This window comes from Eriocheir sinensis, chromosome 18 (genome assembly GCF_024679095.1).
Source record: "Eriocheir sinensis breed Jianghai 21 chromosome 18, ASM2467909v1, whole genome shotgun sequence".
NCBI classification, from domain to species: Eukaryota; Metazoa; Arthropoda; class Malacostraca; order Decapoda; family Varunidae; genus Eriocheir; species Eriocheir sinensis.
In genome coordinates this window covers 2,348,875-2,366,930 of record NC_066526.1, presented here as the reverse complement: position 1 = coordinate 2,366,930, position 18,056 = coordinate 2,348,875, and the positions used below count along the sequence as shown (strand labels likewise).

The following is an 18,056-nucleotide window of genomic DNA, read 5'->3' as shown; positions in this document are numbered from 1 at the left end:
GTTTATTGTTCTTAATTTTGTTTTTGTTTTTGCCCTCGAGTTATTTCCTTTACTCTAAAAAACGTATATTTCTCAGTATTCGAAATTTTATAAAGAATCCAATTTGTCTTCTCTCTTATTTTTTTAAAAGGATTTGAAACTGTTTACCTATCCTTCTTTACGTCCTTCAAGTGTTTAAATTAGATTATTTTAGGAGGGAAGTTGGTTTTCATTTTTTAAAGTGAAGAGAGAGAGAGAGAGAGAGAGAGAGAGAGAGAGAGAGAGAGAGAGAGAGAGAGAGAGAGAGAGATTTTTTATTGCTGGCCCTTTTCCTCTCAAACATTTAATTACATAATTTTACAGCATTTTCCTCCTTGTGTTAATTGTACCCGGGCGAGGGGCGAGTCGAGGCTTTTTCCGCTTGTTTCTTAAGGGCTCCGTGTCTTCCTTTGTCTGCGGTGTTTCATGTCGGCCGAGCGTGGACAAGTTTATTCTCCTCCTCCTCCTCCTCCTCCTCCTCCTCCTCCTCCTCCGACTCCGCCTCGTCTCACTCCCTGAAGACCCCGACTAGCGACCCAGGAAACCCTCAGGACATTAGCGTGATAGCTGGGTTGTGTGTGGGTGTGGGTGAGTGTGGGTGTGGGTGGGTGTGGGGGGGGTGCGGAACGGAATGGGATGGGTGAAAGTGTGTGGGGACGGTTGTGTGTGTTGTGTAGTATTTAGTTGATGTTTTTTATATCTATCTTTGTTTTTTTGTTAGTGTCTTTATATATTTTGTGTTTTAAGTGTGTTTGTTTTGGGTTGGGTTGGGTTGAGTGGGTTTGTGGTGTGTGTGTGTGTGTGTGTGTGTGTGTGTGTGTGTGTGTGTTTGGGTCATTGTTAGTGTTACAGTCTTTGATAACGTATCCATCCTCTCTCTCTCTCTCTCTCTCTCTCTCTCTCTCTCTCTCTCTCTCTCTCTCTCTCTCTCTCTCTCTCTCTCTCTCTCTCTCTCTCTCTCTCTCTCTCTCTCTCTCTCTCTCTCTCTCTCTCTCTCTCTCTCTCTCTCTCTCTCTCTTCATCTCTCTCTCTCTCTCTCTCTCTCTCTCTCTCTCTCTCTCTCTCTCTCTCTCTCTCTCTCTCTTCACCTGCTTCCCATCCTTCAGTGACACGATCTTTTGCCTCCTTCAAAGCCCCCGGGGCCGTTGTCCTCTCTCCCTCCCTTCCTTCCTCCTTTTTGCTATCACCTTTTTTCTCCTCTTCGTCTCCTTCCACCTCATCGCTTTTTCCTCCTCTCTCTCTCTTCTTTCTTTCCTTTCCTCCTTTTTGTCTTCCTTCATCTCTCTCTTCTTCTGCCATTCTCCTTACTCCCTCCTTTTCCTATTTTTATTATCACTTTCTTTTATTCCTCTTCATCACTTTCCATATCATCCCCTTTTTCCCCCTCCCACTCTCTTCTTTCTTTCCTGCCCTCCTTTTTTCCGTCCCTTCATCTCCTCCCTTCTTCTCCTCTTCCATCCCACCTTTTGCTTTGAACGCTTGGCTTTTATGTCCTACGCCACACCTCTTTTATTTCTGCCCCACAGTTTTCGTTTTCTCGTTTTTTTCTTTCCTTTTTCTGTTCCCCGTCCGCCCCAACATTCGTCTCTCAGGGAAGCGTAGGCCGTAAGGATGCGGAGGACAGGGCGAAGTAGGATGCAGGGACCCGAACCCACAGCTTAGTGAAGAGTGAAATTGCAAGTGTCAAGACCAAGACGGAGGAACACGAAGGGGATGGAAACGGTAGACGAGAGACGGGCGGAGAGGTGAAAAAGGAGACAGCGAGAATGGAATGGAAAGGGAGGAACTGGAAAGGGAAAGGGACAGAAAGGAGGAACTGGAAACGAAGAGATATGAGACACAACCAGGAGGAGGAAAGAAAGAAAAGGAAGGAAGGAAAGGGTGACACTGAGGGAGAAAGAAAACTGCTTAAAGAAAAGGAAGAGAACGAAAGAAAGGAAGAAAAAGAGACAGATGAAAAGAAAGAGAACACGAAGGATATGGAAACGGTAGACGAGTGACGGGCGTAGAGGAGAAAAAGGAGACAGCGAGAATGGAATGGAAGGGAGGAACTGGAAAGGAACAGGAATGAGAGAGGAGGAACTGGAAACGGAGAAAAATTATACACGACCAAGATGGGAAAAGAAGAAGAGAGACAGAGAGGAAGAAAAGAAAGGGAAGCATTGAGAGAAGAAAACTGCACTAAGGATAGACAACGAAGAAAAGGAATGAAAGTGAGCTAGGAAAGAAAAGGAGAGAGACAAATGAAACGGAGGAGAATACGAAAGGGATAAGAATGGTAGACGAGAGACGGGAGGAGAAGAAGAAAGGAGATAGAGAGGAAGGGGTGAAAAGGAGGAACTGGAAAGGGACAGAAATGAGAGAGGAAGAACTGGAAACGAAGAGAAATGAGACACGATCAGGATGAGAAAAGGAGAAGAGAAACAGAAAGGAAGGAAAGAAAAGGAGGCTTACAAAGGGGAAAAAACTGCTTTAAGGAAAGAAGGGATAGAAAAGAGAACTGGAAAGAGACAGGAATGAGACACAACCAGGATGGGAAAGAGGAAGATAGCGGACAGAGAGGAAGGAAAGAATTGGAGGCATTGAGAAGGGAAGAAGAAAACGAAGAAAAGGAATCAAGAAGAGGCAGGGAAGAAAGGGAATAAGAGAAACCGGGAAGAAATGGAAAACGAAGAAAGACAGGAAAGGAGATACAGAAGGGAAGAAAAATAAGCACCGAGCAGGGATTAAATGAGGCAGAACAAAGAAAACAGAGAGGATGGAAAACAAAGGTGGAAAAAAAGCATAGCAAAAGGAAAACAAGGAATGAGAATGGAAAACAGGCAAGAAATGAAGGCTATAAGAGAGACAGGAAGAATGAAAACATATTAAGGAAAGGGAAGACAAAAGGAACGATACACAAGCAGAAGAGGAAGGGAGAAAGAAAGACAAAAGAGAAAAGAGCTTGTTAAGGAAAGAGACGTCGAAGAGAAGGAGTGGGAGAGGAGCAAGAAACGAAGGGAGGAAGAGAGAGTGAGAAGAAAAGGCAACGATGAGATAATGCAAAGAAAAACAGGGAGAGGGAAAGAAGGGATTAATTAAAGAGAAGGATTATAAAAAAGAGAGGTAAAAGAGGAAGAGAGATTGGCGAAAGATGGAAAGAGAACTAAAGGAGAAACATACATCTTGAATAATAAAACGTAGAAGGGAGAAACGGAGGAGCAAACGAGAAGTAAATATGAGAGAATGTCGGGATAGTAAGAGAAAGAATAAGAAGAAAAAAGGAGAAGAGAAATGGAGAGACAAGAAGGAGGTAACAGATGGAATGAAGTGATAACAAGATAAGGAAAAGAAGAGATTCATACAAAGAACCAAGATAATGAAAATAGATAGAATAAGAGAAAGAAAAAGAATAAAAAGCAGAAATACAGACACCAAATGATTACATGTGTGTGTGTGTATAAGGCAGGAAAAATATATATTGTATTGCTATAAAGAAAACGAAAAGCTAAAGGGTTAACTATGACAAAAATCTTGCCCCGGAAAATCGAAACAGGATGGAAGTGGAAGGGAGAGAATGGCGAAAATTTGCGTATTTCTCTGTTATTGTTTCCACCTCTGTTCCCTCCTCTTTCTCTCCTTCCCTCCATTTCTTCCATTTTTCCTCTCCGCGCCTCTTCCCCCTTTTCCCTCTGCCTACGTTTCTCTTTTTTGTTATTTTTTTTCTCTTGCAGTTTCGCATTCTCTCTCTCTCTCTCTCTCTCTCTCTCTCTCTCTCTCTCTCTCTCTCTCTCTCTCTCTCTCTCTCTCTCTCTCTCACGTCCCCCTAAACACGTTTTTAATGCTCGCTTACACACGAAGAAAAGGAGAAAGCCTGAGAGGGGAAAAAAAAGGAAAAAAAAGAATAAAAAGTTTGCTTGCTCCTGCGTTCTAAAAATTTTCTTTCCTCCTCGAGAACATTGCAGCGAGTTAAGTTTTCTCAGTTTGTCTTGTTTATTTTCCACTTCGTCTTAAGCCTGGTTTTGTATAATGCCATCTCTCCTTTCTTTCTCTCGCTTCCTCCCTCTTTATCCATTTTATGCTCCCACTTTCTCTTCTTGTTCCTGTTGTTTTGTTTTCTATATATTTTTACTTGTTTTCGTTTTGCTTCTGTGTGTAAGCGTGTGGATAACTGGCTTAAGTAATTCTCTCTCTCTCTCTCTCTCTCTCTCTCTCTCTCTCTCTCTCTCTCTCTCTCTCTCAAAAAAAGGAGGACCAACACTTATTATATATGAGTGCGATTACAGCCTCCTCGTGTTCCTAAGTTTGTTGTTCTTGGCTAAAACTTTCCCACCGTGGATGTGATGGTATTTACTCTATTTTTACCCCTCCCTCTCTCTCTCTCTTTCTCTCTCTCCTCTCTCTCTCTCCCACGCTCTCTCTATCTTCTCTCCCCCTTTTTTCAGTTTTCGAAGCCAGTGCCGCACGAACTCGGAGGTATTATGGAAGTTAGTGTCGATCTGAAGTGTACTCGAGCGGCAGCCAGGAGAATCGTTGGTGTAAATTTTTGTTATCTTCGCCGGAACTTGCGCGGAATGTTTTGTGGGAGGGTGATGCTGCTGTTGCTGGTCGTGGTGGTAGTGGTGGGGGTGGTGACGGTGTTGTTTTTCGCGTTTGTAAAGGTGATTTCGTTTATCCTCTGTTGGTGTTGTTGAAGGGGGAGGGGATTGTGCTGGCGGTAAAATTATCTGGAATAGTGTAATAATTGTTTGTTCTTGTTATATCTTGCCACTGATGATGTTAGCGGTGATGCTCCCGGTGGTAAAGGCTGGAAAGGTGATTATGAGTTACTGATATCTTGTTGGTGGTTGTATTAGTGGTAAATTTAAGCGCTTCTGTGAGAGTTCCATGTGTGTAATTAATTCCATAGTGATAGGAGCTGCATAGATGGTGTTGGCGGTGGTGCTGGTGGTGGTAAAGGTTGAAAAGATGATTATAAGTTACTGATATCTTGTTGGTGATTGCATTAGAGGTAAAATTAAGTGTTTGTGTGATAGTTCCATGCGTACATTTTTTTTTCATGTTTATGGTAGTTGCATAGATGGCGTAGGCGGTGATGCTGGTGGTGGTAAAGGTTGAAAAGGTGATTATGAGCTACTGATATCTTGTTGGTGGTTGCATTAGTGGTAATATTAAGTGTTTGTGTGATAGGTCCATGTATATGATTAGTTTGATATTGCTATTAGTTGCAAAGATGCTGTTGGCGGTAATGCTGGTGCTGGTAAAATCTGGAAAGGTGATTATGAAGTTGTTGGTATCTCGATGGTGGCTGTGGTGGTGCTAAACCTGAGTGTGATTATGAAACCTCCATTTTTTTCATTTTTTTTGTTCTTAGAGATTGTAGTTGAAAAGGCGTTTTGATATCTTTTTGCGTTGGTATGTGTAATGACGTAAAAAAAGTGTTTATGATAATTGGAATATTTTTTAATGTTGCTGATTCTGCCGCTGAGAATTTTGTGCAAGTAAAGCGTCGACGGGGCTGTTGCTGAAAACGGTGGTGATTTTGTTTTGGTTTTCGCTTTTGCTAAGGTGCTTATGAATTCCCTGTGGCCTTGTTTGTGGTTCAGGTGGTGAGAAAAGAATTAGTAAATGTTTCCAGTGTCTTCTTTGCTAATACGAGTCTGTGGAGTTACTTTTATATTTGTTTAGTCCTGTGTTAGTCTCCCTCAGCGTGAAGAGAGGACGGGTGGAGGGCTAGAAGGGGGGATAAGCTTCAGACTGCTCTGTTTTGGTGTTGGTTTTTAACGTTTTCTCTGACTCCACATGGCCTTGTTTATCCTACCGTGGAGTGGCGTAAGATCACTTGTCGCTCCCCTGGATTTTTTTTTTTTTTTTTTTTTTTTTTTACAACAAAGGAGACAGCTCAAGGGCACAAAAAAAGGAAACAATAATAATAAAAAAGCCCGCTACTCGCTGCTCCCAAAAAGAATCCAAAGCGGTGGCCGAAAGAGAGGTCAATTTCGGGACAAGGAAAGAGAAAAGGGTAGACAATCAAAGGAGGAACTCAAAATTCGAATCATAGAAATGAAGATAGGGGAGACTGAGAGACAAGCGGGAGGAAAGAGAGTGAATGCTGTGATAGAAAAGAAGGCAAGATGAAAAGGGCAGCTTGTCGCTCTTCCGGATAGCAAAGAAAGGGGAAAAGGTAGATAATCAAAGGAGAAACTCAAACTTCGAATAATTGTAAGGGGAGACTGAAAGATTAGCAGGAGGTAAGAGAGCGAATATTGTGATAGAAGAGAAAAAAAAGGCATTAGGAGAGCAACTTGCCGCTCTTCCGGATAGCAAAGAAAGAGGAAAAGGTAGATAATCAAAGGAGGAACACAAGCTTCGAATTATAGAAATGAATAAAGGGGAGAGACTGAGAGACAAGCGGCAGGAAAGAGAGCGAATGCACTGATAGATGAAAAAAGAAATATAAACAGGAAAATTTATCAACATTCCTGTAGCCATTGAGTGATTAACATGTTATCTCATAGTGTTAGTAAGTGCATCCATCTGTTGTTAAAAAAATCGCTGTGAGAGTATCGTTTTTTATTATAATTCTGTACTCATTTTACGACTCATTTTAACCTTGAAAGGACATTGATTGCTTCCCTTTGTTCTCCGTGCTGAAAAAGAATCTGATCCCCCCCAAATGGTCGGTGTTTCATTTAATTTATAGTTAATTAATGTGAGTGGTTTCTTTCCTTTGATGAAGATTTATACACATTCTTTTTATAGACAATTAATGTGAGTGGTGTATTTTGGTAAGTATCAAATTAATGTTGCTAAGAACTCTTCATTGATATACATTTTTAGAATATACGTACTCGTTCTTTGAAGCTCGGTATTAAGTTTACATGTTGTAGCGCTGCTGAAAAATACGTATAACAGTGCGTTCGACATATATACAAGGTCTTCACGTCACCTGCTAGAATATTCATTGGGTCCGAGCTATTATACTTCCTCATAATCACGTTGAAACTTAAGCCCAACATTCTATTTATCAGTGGCTGGAAATATAGCACAGAGGTCCGTCTTGTCACACCAATTAGCAATTAGCCTTCATGCCACCCGCCAGAGTATTCATGGATGCATAATTGTTACAGTTCCTCCTAATTATGTTGAAACTAAATTCCAACATTCTCTTTATCTGCAGCTGGAAACATAACACACAGCTCCGTCTTGCCGCACCAGTAACCTAAAACATGACGAAAGCCTCTCCATACGCTTTGAATTTCAACGTTATTTTAATCATTATCAGTTCGACAATAGTTTCCTCCTCTCACACTGAAAATAAAGTCCAACAAACTCTTCCTCAGTCGCTTTAAACATAACGCACAGCTCCGTCTTACCGCACCAATAACCTAAAACATGACGAAAGCCTCTCTATACGCTTTGAATTTCAACGTTATTTTAATCATTATCAGCTCGACAATAGTTTCTTCCTCTCACCTCAGACTGAAAATAAAGCCCAATAAACTCTTCCTCAGTAGCTTTAAACATAACGCGCAGCTTCGTCTTGCCGCACCAATAACCTAAAACATGACGAAAGCCTCTCCATTCGTTTATGAATTTCAACGTTATTTTAATCATTATCAGCTCGACAATAGTTTCTTCCTCTCACCTCAGACTGAAAATAAAGCCAATAAACTCTTCCTCAGTAGCTTTAAACATAACGCGCAGCTCCGTCTTGCCGCACCAATAACCTAAAGCATGACAAAGCCTCCACGTCAGCCGCCAGAGTATTCATGGCTGCCTAATTATTATAGATTCAGGCGGCATTTAGCGCTGCATCCGGAGGCGGGGGAAGGACTAGCGCGGTGATGCATTGCCCGCCCCTGTTAGCCACGCCTCGCCGCCGCCCTTAATCCAGTGCGGGAAGCCAGCTGCTCGCTCCCAAGACCCGCCCGCAGGAAATGGAGAACCGCAGATGAGAGTTCTCGTTAATTAATCGGCGTGGTAGGAATGAGACTCGTTCTGGCGGGGTGAAAAAAAAAGAATAGGATTGTGAGGATTTCTGGGTTTTGTGTTTTTGTTTTTGTGTACGTGGGTTTTGTTTGTGTGTGTGTGTGTTTTGTGTGTTTAGTTTGTCCTGAATCGAGTGTCTTGAAAAAAATGTATGTTGTGTCTTTCGTTTATTTTTTGTTGTTGTTAAGACTTGTTTTCTGTTTTTTGTTTGTTTGTTTGTTTTTGGGAAAAGGAACAACTTTCACATATAGTCTTACCCTCTCTCTCTCTCTCTCTCTCTCTCTCTCTCTCTCTCTCTCTCTCTCTCTCTCTCTCTCTCTCTCTCTCTCTCTCTCTCTCTCTCTCTCTCTCTCTCTCTCTCTCTCTCTCTCTCTCTCTCTCTCTCTCTCTCTCTCTCTCTCTCTCTCTCTCTCTCTCTCTCTCTCCTCTCTCTCTCTCCTCTCTCTCTCTCTCTCTCTCTCTCTCTCTCTCTCTCTCTCTCTCTCTCTCTCTCTCCTCTCTCTCTCTCTCTCTCTCTCTCCTTCTCTCTCTCTCTCTCTCTCTCTCTCCCTCTCTCTCTCTCTTTCTCCCTCCTCCCTCCTCTCCTTCTCTCTGAACCCTGAATATTCTTATTTTACGCCTCACCAACAACGTAATTCCTTGTGAGTCGGGCACGCTACGGGAGGATGCGGCGGAGGACGTGGCATGATCATCTTTGGGGCTTGGCTGGCAGAGTGGATGGTTGTCTGGCTTGGTTTGGTGGTGACGCGGGTGTGTGGTTAGATTCTGTGATTAAGTGTGTATGGTTTGAAGGAGTTTGAAGGACGGTTTAGGTATGTGTATGGTTGTTATGTGTGTTGTGGTGGGGAGGATATGGTCAGAGGTATGTGGTAAAGAAGTGTGGCTGCCTGGCTTGTGGTTGAGTGAGTTGGCATTGCTTTGGTGATGTGGTTTGGGTGTGTGGAAATGGGTGTAGGTGTGGGTGAGTAGGGGGATAGGTGGGTGAGTAAGCTTGAATGGCTTAATTGGATGACTGAAGTATATGTTTGATTTTGATGTTGATAGAGGGACATGTGATATGGATGTAAATGGAGAAATGTAATTATCATCTTGCAACATGTATCATTTGCCAGAAAAGCCAGAAAAATGTGATAGAAAAACACTATAATCAATAGTAATATGAACCGATGATAGTCAGTAGTATGTGATGAAGATATGGTAAAAAAATTGAGCGATAACGTTGATGTAGTCCCGAATATGCAGGGTTTTTTAGTGTTACCAGGTGTGTACATTACCTGAGATATGGACGTTTGGGATTTTTTTTTTTTACAGCAAAGGCGACAGCACAAGGGCACCAAAAGAAAAGGAAACAACAATAAAAAAAAAGTCCGCTACTCGGGATAAGCGAAGTAAGCCACTGCAGAAAATATGGTAGGTAGATAAATGGTGTTAGCTTGTGAAGTGTGTCAGGCGATCAATAACACCGTGCTAAAGGAAATAACAACAAACGTGATGGTAACAGTAGTAGTAGCAGTAATGGTGACAGTGGCAGTGGTGGTGGTGGTGGTGGTGATGGTGGTGATATATAGCGGTGATAAAAAAAGTGAGGAGGTAAGGTCCGAAGAAATATTGAAGTGGTTGGGAAGTGAGTTAGTAAGAAAGAGTGAGTGAGTAAGTGTTAGAGTGAGTGAATGATGAACGAGTTGCCTAGTGAGTGTGTGAGGGAGTAAGCAAGTGAATGAATGAGTGAGAGTGAGTGAGTGTGTGAGTGAGTGAGAATTAAGAGCGAGTGGGTGTATGCGTTTAGTGATGAAATGACTTTGTGAGAGATGAGTGAATGAATTAAATGGTTAGTGAGTGTGAGGGATTACGTGGGTGAATGAATAAGAGAGAGAGAGAGAGAGAGAGAGAGAGAGAGAGAGAGTTGCTTAGTAAATGACTGAGTGAGTGAGTGAGTGGAAGTTAGGAGCGGGTGGGTGATAATTAGATTGTGGTGTGGAACTGGACGTGTGGGCGTTGGTTTATTAGTGACAAGTTAAGTGGCAAATTAGCTCCTTTTGCCGTACTTTTTGACGCAGAACGAAGATGGGTTATTGCGGCGGGGGAGAGAGGGAAAGTTACTTAATTAAGGACAGGTAAACAGGTGGGCGTAGGCAACGATGAAGAGCAGAAGTTCCAGAGAGAAGGAAAAGGGGAAAAAATTTGTGATATTCGGCTAAATACACACACACACACACACACACACACACACACACAGAGACAGAGAGAGAGAGAGAGAGAGAGAGAGAGAGAGAGAGAGAGAGAGAGAGAGAGAGAGAGAGAGAGAGAGAGAGAGAGAGAGAGAGAGAGAGAGAGAGAGAGAGAGGACCCTGGACTTCTATAATCATAAACTTCAAGGCAAAGCTTTCTAGACAATCTTTTGACCTTTCTTCCCTTCGATTCTCCTCCCTACTGATTCCCTTCCATTGTTCCCCTTCTCGTAAACCTTCCCTTCCCCCTCCTCTCTCTCTCTCTCTCTCTCTCTCTCTCTCTCTCTCTCTCTCTCTCTCTCTCTCTCTCTCTCTCTCTCTCTCTCTCTCTCTCTCTCTCTCTCTCTCTCTCTCTCTCATAACAAAACATCCAGCCATTTGTCCGAGTTGTGACTGTTTTATATCAACAAGGAGAAGGAGAAGGAAAAGGAGGAGGAAAAGGACCAGATGAAGGAGGAGGAGGAGGAGGAGGAGGAGGAGGAATGAGAAAAGAGAAGAGTTTGGACTTGGCCATAAATACACTTCGCTAGTGATTCAAACATTAATCTAAAAGTAAACAAAGAGAGAGAGAGAGAGAGAGAGAGAGAGAGAGAGAGAGAGGATAACCTCGAGCGAAGCCTCCTTATACGATGCTATAAAGACGATCTCTCTCTCTCTCTCTCTCTCTCTCTCTCTCTCTCTCTCTCTCTCTCGCTCGCTCGCGCGCGCGCACAGATAAACACTAAGCGATACAGCCAATCAGGAGAAGCGACGTATCACTACATAGGATAGAAGAGGAGGAGGAGGAGGAGGAGGAGGAGGTGGAAATGAAATGTGTATAAAGGGAAGCGGACATGGAATAGTACGAGTAGTAGGAAGAGATCGTGGAGGAGGAGGAGGAGGAGGAGGAACGAGGGGAAGAGGAGGAAGGGAAGGGAAGGAAGACATGGGCGGGTAACGAGGAGGATAAGGAGGCAAAAGGGTGATTCAAGAGGAGGAGGAAAAGGAGTAAGAGGAGTAGGAGTAGGAGGAGGAGGAGGAAGAGGAGGAAGAGGAGGAGGAGGAGGAAAAAATGACTACATGAGAGAACGTGGACGAGGGAAGAGGACGGAAAGTTTGTGGTGAAGAGTCAGTAACAGGGATAAAGGGCCGAAGGAGGAGGAGGAGGAGGAGGAGGAGGAGGAGGAGGAGGAATACATAGAAATACATAGGAAGAACAGACACCAGAAGACCTATCGGTCTATGGCGAGGGTGTCTGTTTACTACCGCTACTACTAGTAATCTACGTGTGGTAGAACAGGACAGAATAGATGAAGGCTCCTCCCCACCCACCTCTCCCTCCGGCAACGTGCCGGCAGGAAATAGTTAGAAGAGAACACCATGTACCTTTAAGGAAGAAAGGGACATGGAAATTTTACAGTAAAGAGAGAAATAAGAGGAAATTACTACCCTTAACTTACACTACTGGTAACCTAAGCTGTGGGGGAAAATGACTTCATTACATAAGAACATAAGAACATAGAAACACAGGGAGACTTGAAGAGGCCGAGTGGCCTACACAGGGCAGCCCCAGAATCCCCCCTAATACTCACGATGGGTGAGGTGTAGTTTCAGGGGCACAGTTGGAGGCCTGATCCTCGTTTTACCGGCGGTACTAGGCACGCACCACTACCCTGTCACCTTACTGCACCTACACCTCACTCCATCTGTCATGCGGACATTAACTCTTGCTTTACTCTATTGTTAACTTACCCTACTTGCAATCTAGGTTGTGGGGGAGAATAATATGGATTTAGGTTGAGGTCTTGCTGCAATCTGTCTGAAACATGCGAAGGCTCAGTATAATCTTATATCCCTGAAGTACTTATCCAATGAAGACTTGAAGCTATTGATACTCTGTGCGCTAATTGCTGACGGTGGAAGTCTATTCCAGTGATCGACAACTCTATTATTGAAAAAACTTCTGCGCACCAATGTGTTACATCGGTTTCCCTTTAACTTCATACCGTTGCTGCGTGTTATTGTGTGGGTGTCTCTCTGAAATAGACTATTTGGGTTAATGTTGTCGAATCCATTAAGGATTTTGAACACTTCAATTAAGTCCCCTCTTATCCTTCGCTTTTTAAGGGAATACATATCTAAACCCTTTAAACGCTCGTCATATGGCAAGTTTCGGAGCGCTGGAATTTGTTTGGTTGCTCGTCGCTGTATCTTTTCTAGCAAAACTTGATCTTTGATAAAGTTCGGTGACCAGAACTGAACGGCGTATTCTAGGTGTGGTCTTACAAATGCTAAATATAATCTCTTCATAAGTTCGGGTGATTTAAAATCAAAGTTTCTTGAGATTAATCCCAACATCATATTGGCTTTTTTACTAGCTGCAGAACATTGATCACTCATTTTAAGAGTGTTACTGATAATGACACCAAGATCTTTTTCTTGTTTTATTTCGCTGAGCTCATGTCCTTGAATCTGATATTTAAAGTTAGGATTTTTTTCACCTATGTGCATTACTTTACATTTATCTACGTTAAAACTCATTTGCCATTTTTCGCTCCAGTCGGCAAGTCTTATTAAGTCTGATTGAATATTCTCGCAAGTTTGACTTCATTACCGTACCTCCTAACTTGGTGTCTTCGGCGAATTTGGCTACTTTTGATAGGATATCAGTTTCTAAGTCGTTCACGTAAATTATGAATGGTGTTGGCCCCAGGACCGCCCCTTGGGGCACGCCACTGGTGACGGGTTGTCAATCCGATGCCTCACCATTAAGAATTACACGTTGTTCTCTGTTGGTGAGCCAGCCATGAATCCACGCACATAGATGGTCGTTAATACCGTGGGAACGCAGTTTTGAAATAAGCCTAACGTGAGGAACTTTATCAAACGCTTTCTGAAAAATCTAAGTAAATTACGTCATATGGGCTTCGGGCGTCCCAGCATGTATAAACATCGTTGAAAAAGGTTAATAGGTTGGTAAGGCAAGACTGATTACTATGAAATCCATGCTGACTATCAGTTATCAAATCATTTGTTTCAAGGAAAGTGATCATTTTATCCCTGATTATTTTTTCGAATAGTTTAATTAGGACAGACGTAAGGCTGATGGGACGATAATTACTGGCTTGTTTTTTATCTCCTTTTTTTTAAGATCGGGGTAATATTGGCCTTTTTCCATTCGAGAGGCACACTGGCCTGTGCTAATGACTTGTTGAATATTAATGTTATAGGTAATTCTAGCTATTGACTACATTCTCTCAACACGCTAGGAGATAAATTGTCGGGGCCCGGAGATTTATTTGGATCTATTTTCTGCAGGTACGCACGCACTTCGCTGATATCAATTTCGGTCAATGCAAGCTTATGTTCTTCAGGGCCTTGAAAAATTTTCTTCGGGGCTGGAATCGATGTCACGTTCTCTTTTGTAAATACGCTACTAAAGGTTGAATTTAGGACCGACGCCATGCCTTTATCATCACTAATCGTATTGCCACTTAATAGTAGTGGGCCGATATTATTTTTAACAGTTTTTTTGTTTCTTATGTAACTGAAAAATAACCTTGGAGTTTTCTTCGCATCGAGTGATATTTTCATCTCATATTCGCGTTTCTGTTTTCTGATTTTCCTTTTGCACTCTCTCTTGACATTGATGTAATTAGTATGATCCTGTGAATTATGTGACAGCTTATATTGCTTATAAAGTTTTCTTTTTTCGACGATGATTTTTTGTAGGTAATTATTCATCCACAACGGTTTTTGATTATCAGTCTTTCGTGGCTTGAGTGGAATGAATTTATTTACACTCGCAGGTTGAGCAAATGATTCCAATTTACTGAAGCCAGTTCTCTTTTTAGGTCCATAAAATTTGCTTTACTATAATTAGGTATTAAGAGTGAGTTTGCTCGTGCTTTTGTTTCAATATTTAAAACGCATCTGATTATGTTGTGGTCACTGCTTGCAAATGGCTCGCCGACCTCACAGGCGGTTATGAGGTGGCTGTCGGTCGTGAAGACTAAATCCAGAATGTTATTTCCTCGCGTCGGCGCGGTAACTGTTTGATAAAGAAATGTATCTTGCGCAAAATTTAATAATCTAGTTCCTTCCCTGTCGGCAGATAGTGCAGACCAGTTAACAGAGGCGTTATTGAAGTCGCCGCATATTATTGCATTTCTGTTTCTGATAATTTTATTTATCTCTGCGTAGAGATTTCCATCAATGTCTTCATTTCATTTGGGAGGTCGGTAAATTACGCCCAGAACATACTTTTCATTATGGATCGTCGCGTGTACATAGAATGAATCATAAGCCTCTGTTTCGATTGTGTTAAGCTGAATGACTTCTAAATTACTTTTAGCATATGTTACTACTCCTCCACCTTTTTTGTGTAGACGACACTTAGCAAACGCGTTGTAACCATTGATAGCTACTTCACTTAACTGATGCTTGTCACACGTATTTAGCCATGTTTCTGTGATCAAAATGAAGTCGAGTTTTTCAGTAATTGCATGAATTATCAAGTGGCTACGCTTCTGAATAATGCTACGGGCATTTACATTGAAGATGTTTAATTTATTCGCCGAGTGTGCGCCATATATCAACTGTCGTTTCACTGGAATAGTGCGTCAGACCCGATTATCTACAACTACCTCTACCTCACCACCCACCTGTGTGGCTGTTGACCTGACCGCTACCTCAGTATCCCCCACGTGGGGGTCTGGTGACCTGACGTCCTCTTCGGCAGTACACACCTCTACTTCCTCCCTCACCTGAGACCTGACACTCCACCAATGTGGACCTCACCGTCTGAGTGAAGACTCCTCCCACTCCCAGCCAAGCCGGAAGTTTCCACACATCGTTCCCGCTGCACCTGACTTTTCTTTAACTCTTTCAAAACTTCCTCATCCAAAACTCAGCCAAGCCTCGCCTTGCCTACACAATTTAGGTGAAGTCCATCGTTAGCAAACAAGCTCCTGTCATTAATAAAATGATCCCAGACGTCCACAAACATGACTCCCTCACGAATACACAAATCCCTGACACGATCGTTAATCCCCAGCATTCTACTGAGAATGAGGGAACTAACATCATGCCGAGGGAGCAATCCACACACAACTGAACGCCGCCCGCTGTCTCTCAACTTCCCGACAAACTTCCTGTACTTGTTTAGAACCTCCTCTGACCTACCATTAACTACATTGTTTGTTCCGACCAGGTAAACAAACACTGTCTCCTCTGAGGTAGTGACGACTAAGTCGTCAACCTTCTCAGCTACATGCTCAATTCTACGTCCAGGAAAAACTACATGCCTCCGCCTCGCTCCCTTCCTACAAAACTCCTGGTCCTGCTGTCTAACTAAAAGGAGGAGGAGGAGAAAGAGGAAAGGAGAATAAAGACATGAAAAAAAGATGAAAAGTAATAAAAAAAGATGTAGAAAAAGAAGTAAATTAAAAAATTGAATATACAAAGGAGAAAGAAGGAAAAAGAAGAATGGTGAAAGAAAGAAAGAGAAGAAAAAGTGGAAAAGACAAGAAAACATGAAAAATAGGAACCGGAATGGAGGAGGAAGAAGGCCTGAAAAAAAGGACGAAGAGGAGAATAAAAGAAAACACAAGAAGAAGATGCAGAACAAAAAAAAAGAGGATGAAATGAAGAAAGAAATGAAAAAAACAAAAGGAATCGGAGGGCAAGGGAGGCAAGAAAAAATAAAGGGGCAGAGGAAGAAATAAGAAAGGAGAAATAGAAGAACGAAAGAAACAAAAGAAATAAAGAAAAGAAGAAGAAATATAAAGAAAAAATAAAGATAAATAAATAGAAGTGGAGATAAGGAGGAGGAGGCGAAGAAAGACAAGGGAGAGGAATAGGGAGAAGAAAAAGACGAAGAAAACTGTTCCCCAAAAAAGTCATACCAAGCTTCCAATCTGTCTAATAAAAAAGAAGAAAAGGAAAAATGAAAGAGAGAAAAGAGAAAGAAACAAAAGACGAAAAATATCGAAGAAAAAACTCGAGACAAATAAAGAGTCGGAGAAGAATGAGACGGAGATTTAGAAGAAAGAGGAAGAAGAGTAAGGAAGGAGAGGAGAAATAAGAGGCAGAGAAAAAGGAGCTAAATAAGTAATCCCAAGCTTCCAATCTGTTTAGTAAAAAAACGAATAATGAAAAAAAGAAAAAGAGAAGAAGAGCAAGGAAGAGGAAAACGTCCAAGAATGGGGAAGAGGAAGAGGAAGAAGAAAAAAGAAAAGGAATGGATGGGAGGAAGAAGAAGAAGAAGAGTAGGGAAGAAAAGGAGAAAGATGATTGCGGAAAGAAAAGAAGAGTAAGGAAGAGGAAGACGTCCAAGAATAGGGAAGAGGAAGAGGAAGGAAAAAAAAGAAAAGGAATGGATAGGAGGAAGAAGAAGAAGAGTGAGGAAGAAAAGGAGGAAGATGAGTGCGGAAAGAGAAGAAGAGGAAGGAAGAGGAACACGTCCAAGAATGGGGAAGAGGAAGAGGAAGAAGAAAGAAGAAAAGGAATTTATAGGAAAAAGAAGAAGAAGAGTGGGGAAGAAAAGGAAGAAGATGATTGCGGAAAGAGAAGAAGAGTAAGGAAGAGAAAGACGTCCAAGAATAGGGAAGAGGAAGAAGAGAGAAGAAAAGAAAAGGATAGGAAGAAGAAGAAGAAGAGTGAGGAAGAAAAGGAGGAAGATGATTGCGGAAAGAGAAGAAGAGCAAGGACGAGGAAGACGTCCAAGAATAGGGAAGAGGAAGAGGAAGAAGAAAGAAGAAAAGAAATGGATAGGAAGAAGGAAAAGAAGAGTGAGGAAGAGAACGCGGAGGATGAGTGCGGAAATAGAATGAGGAAAAGGAAGAGGAAGGAGTTCGCCGCTAAAGAAGTCATCCCAAGCCTTCCAATTTGTCTGTAATCACCTGTAAATCTCTTCAGCGGGCTCATTAAGGCAAGTTTGATTGTTAGCAGTTAGTTTCTCCCTCCTGCTGTTGTTCTTTTTTTTCTCCTTTCTCTAAGCTGATGATAAGACTCGTTGGGTAGACTTAAGGGAACGTTTGTTTTTGTTTTCCTCTGTTTTCTTTTGTTCGAATCCGTCAATTTGTGGGGGGGTTTTATTCTATTTTGGTTTCCTCCTTAATGGGTGTTTTTTTTTCTTCTTGTTTGTGTTTGTGGACTTAAGGGATTGTTTTTGTTTTGTTTTCTTTTCTTTTGTTTGGGTCCGTTTATTTGTGTCTTTGTCGTATTGTTTTGTTTCGGTTTCTCTCTCGTTTGGTTGTTTGTTTTGCTTGTGCTTGTGAACTTAAGGGATTGTTTTCGTCTCCTTTCTTTTGTTTTCTTTTGTTTGAGGTCCATTTATTTGTGTTCCTCCTTTTTTGTGTTGCTCTATGTTTTGTTTTTTTGTTTGTTTATCAATGGTGTTTTTTTGTGTGTGTTTCTGGACTTTGATGGAATGTTGTTTTTGTTTTCTTTTGTTCTTTTATTTGGGTTGATTTATTTGTGTGTGTTTCCGTGTTATTCTATTTTGGTTTCTTTCTGAATGGGTGTTTGTTCTGTGTGTGTGTGTGTGTGTGTGTGTGTGTGTGTGTGTGTGTGTGTGTGTGTGTGTGTGTGTGTGTGTGTTTATATGTTTGTTTAACCTCTGTTTGGGGCCATCTGTCTGTGTGTGTTTTTCGTATTGTTTTATTATGGTTTCCTTCTTAATGGGTGTTTGTTTTATGTGTGTTTGTGTGTTTGTTTGGATTCCTAAACTTCCTACTCCGTTGTTGCTGTTTTCCTTTTCTGTTGCCTTTTTTTCCAAAGTAGTTAAGAACGAATTATAAGTTTAGAGAAAATTTCATTCTCAATTATATTTTTTCCCTTTTGTTTCATCGTGTATAG

The 18,056-nt window shown here is 41.8% G+C and overlaps 1 long non-coding RNA gene across 1 annotated transcript in view; it reads left to right on the top strand.

Annotated features, from left to right (window-relative positions):
* Nucleotides 1-18,056, top strand: part of LOC127000449 (uncharacterized) — a 129,098-nt gene that overhangs the window by 36,247 nt on the left and 74,795 nt on the right. The gene's annotated exons all lie outside the window — the stretch shown is intronic.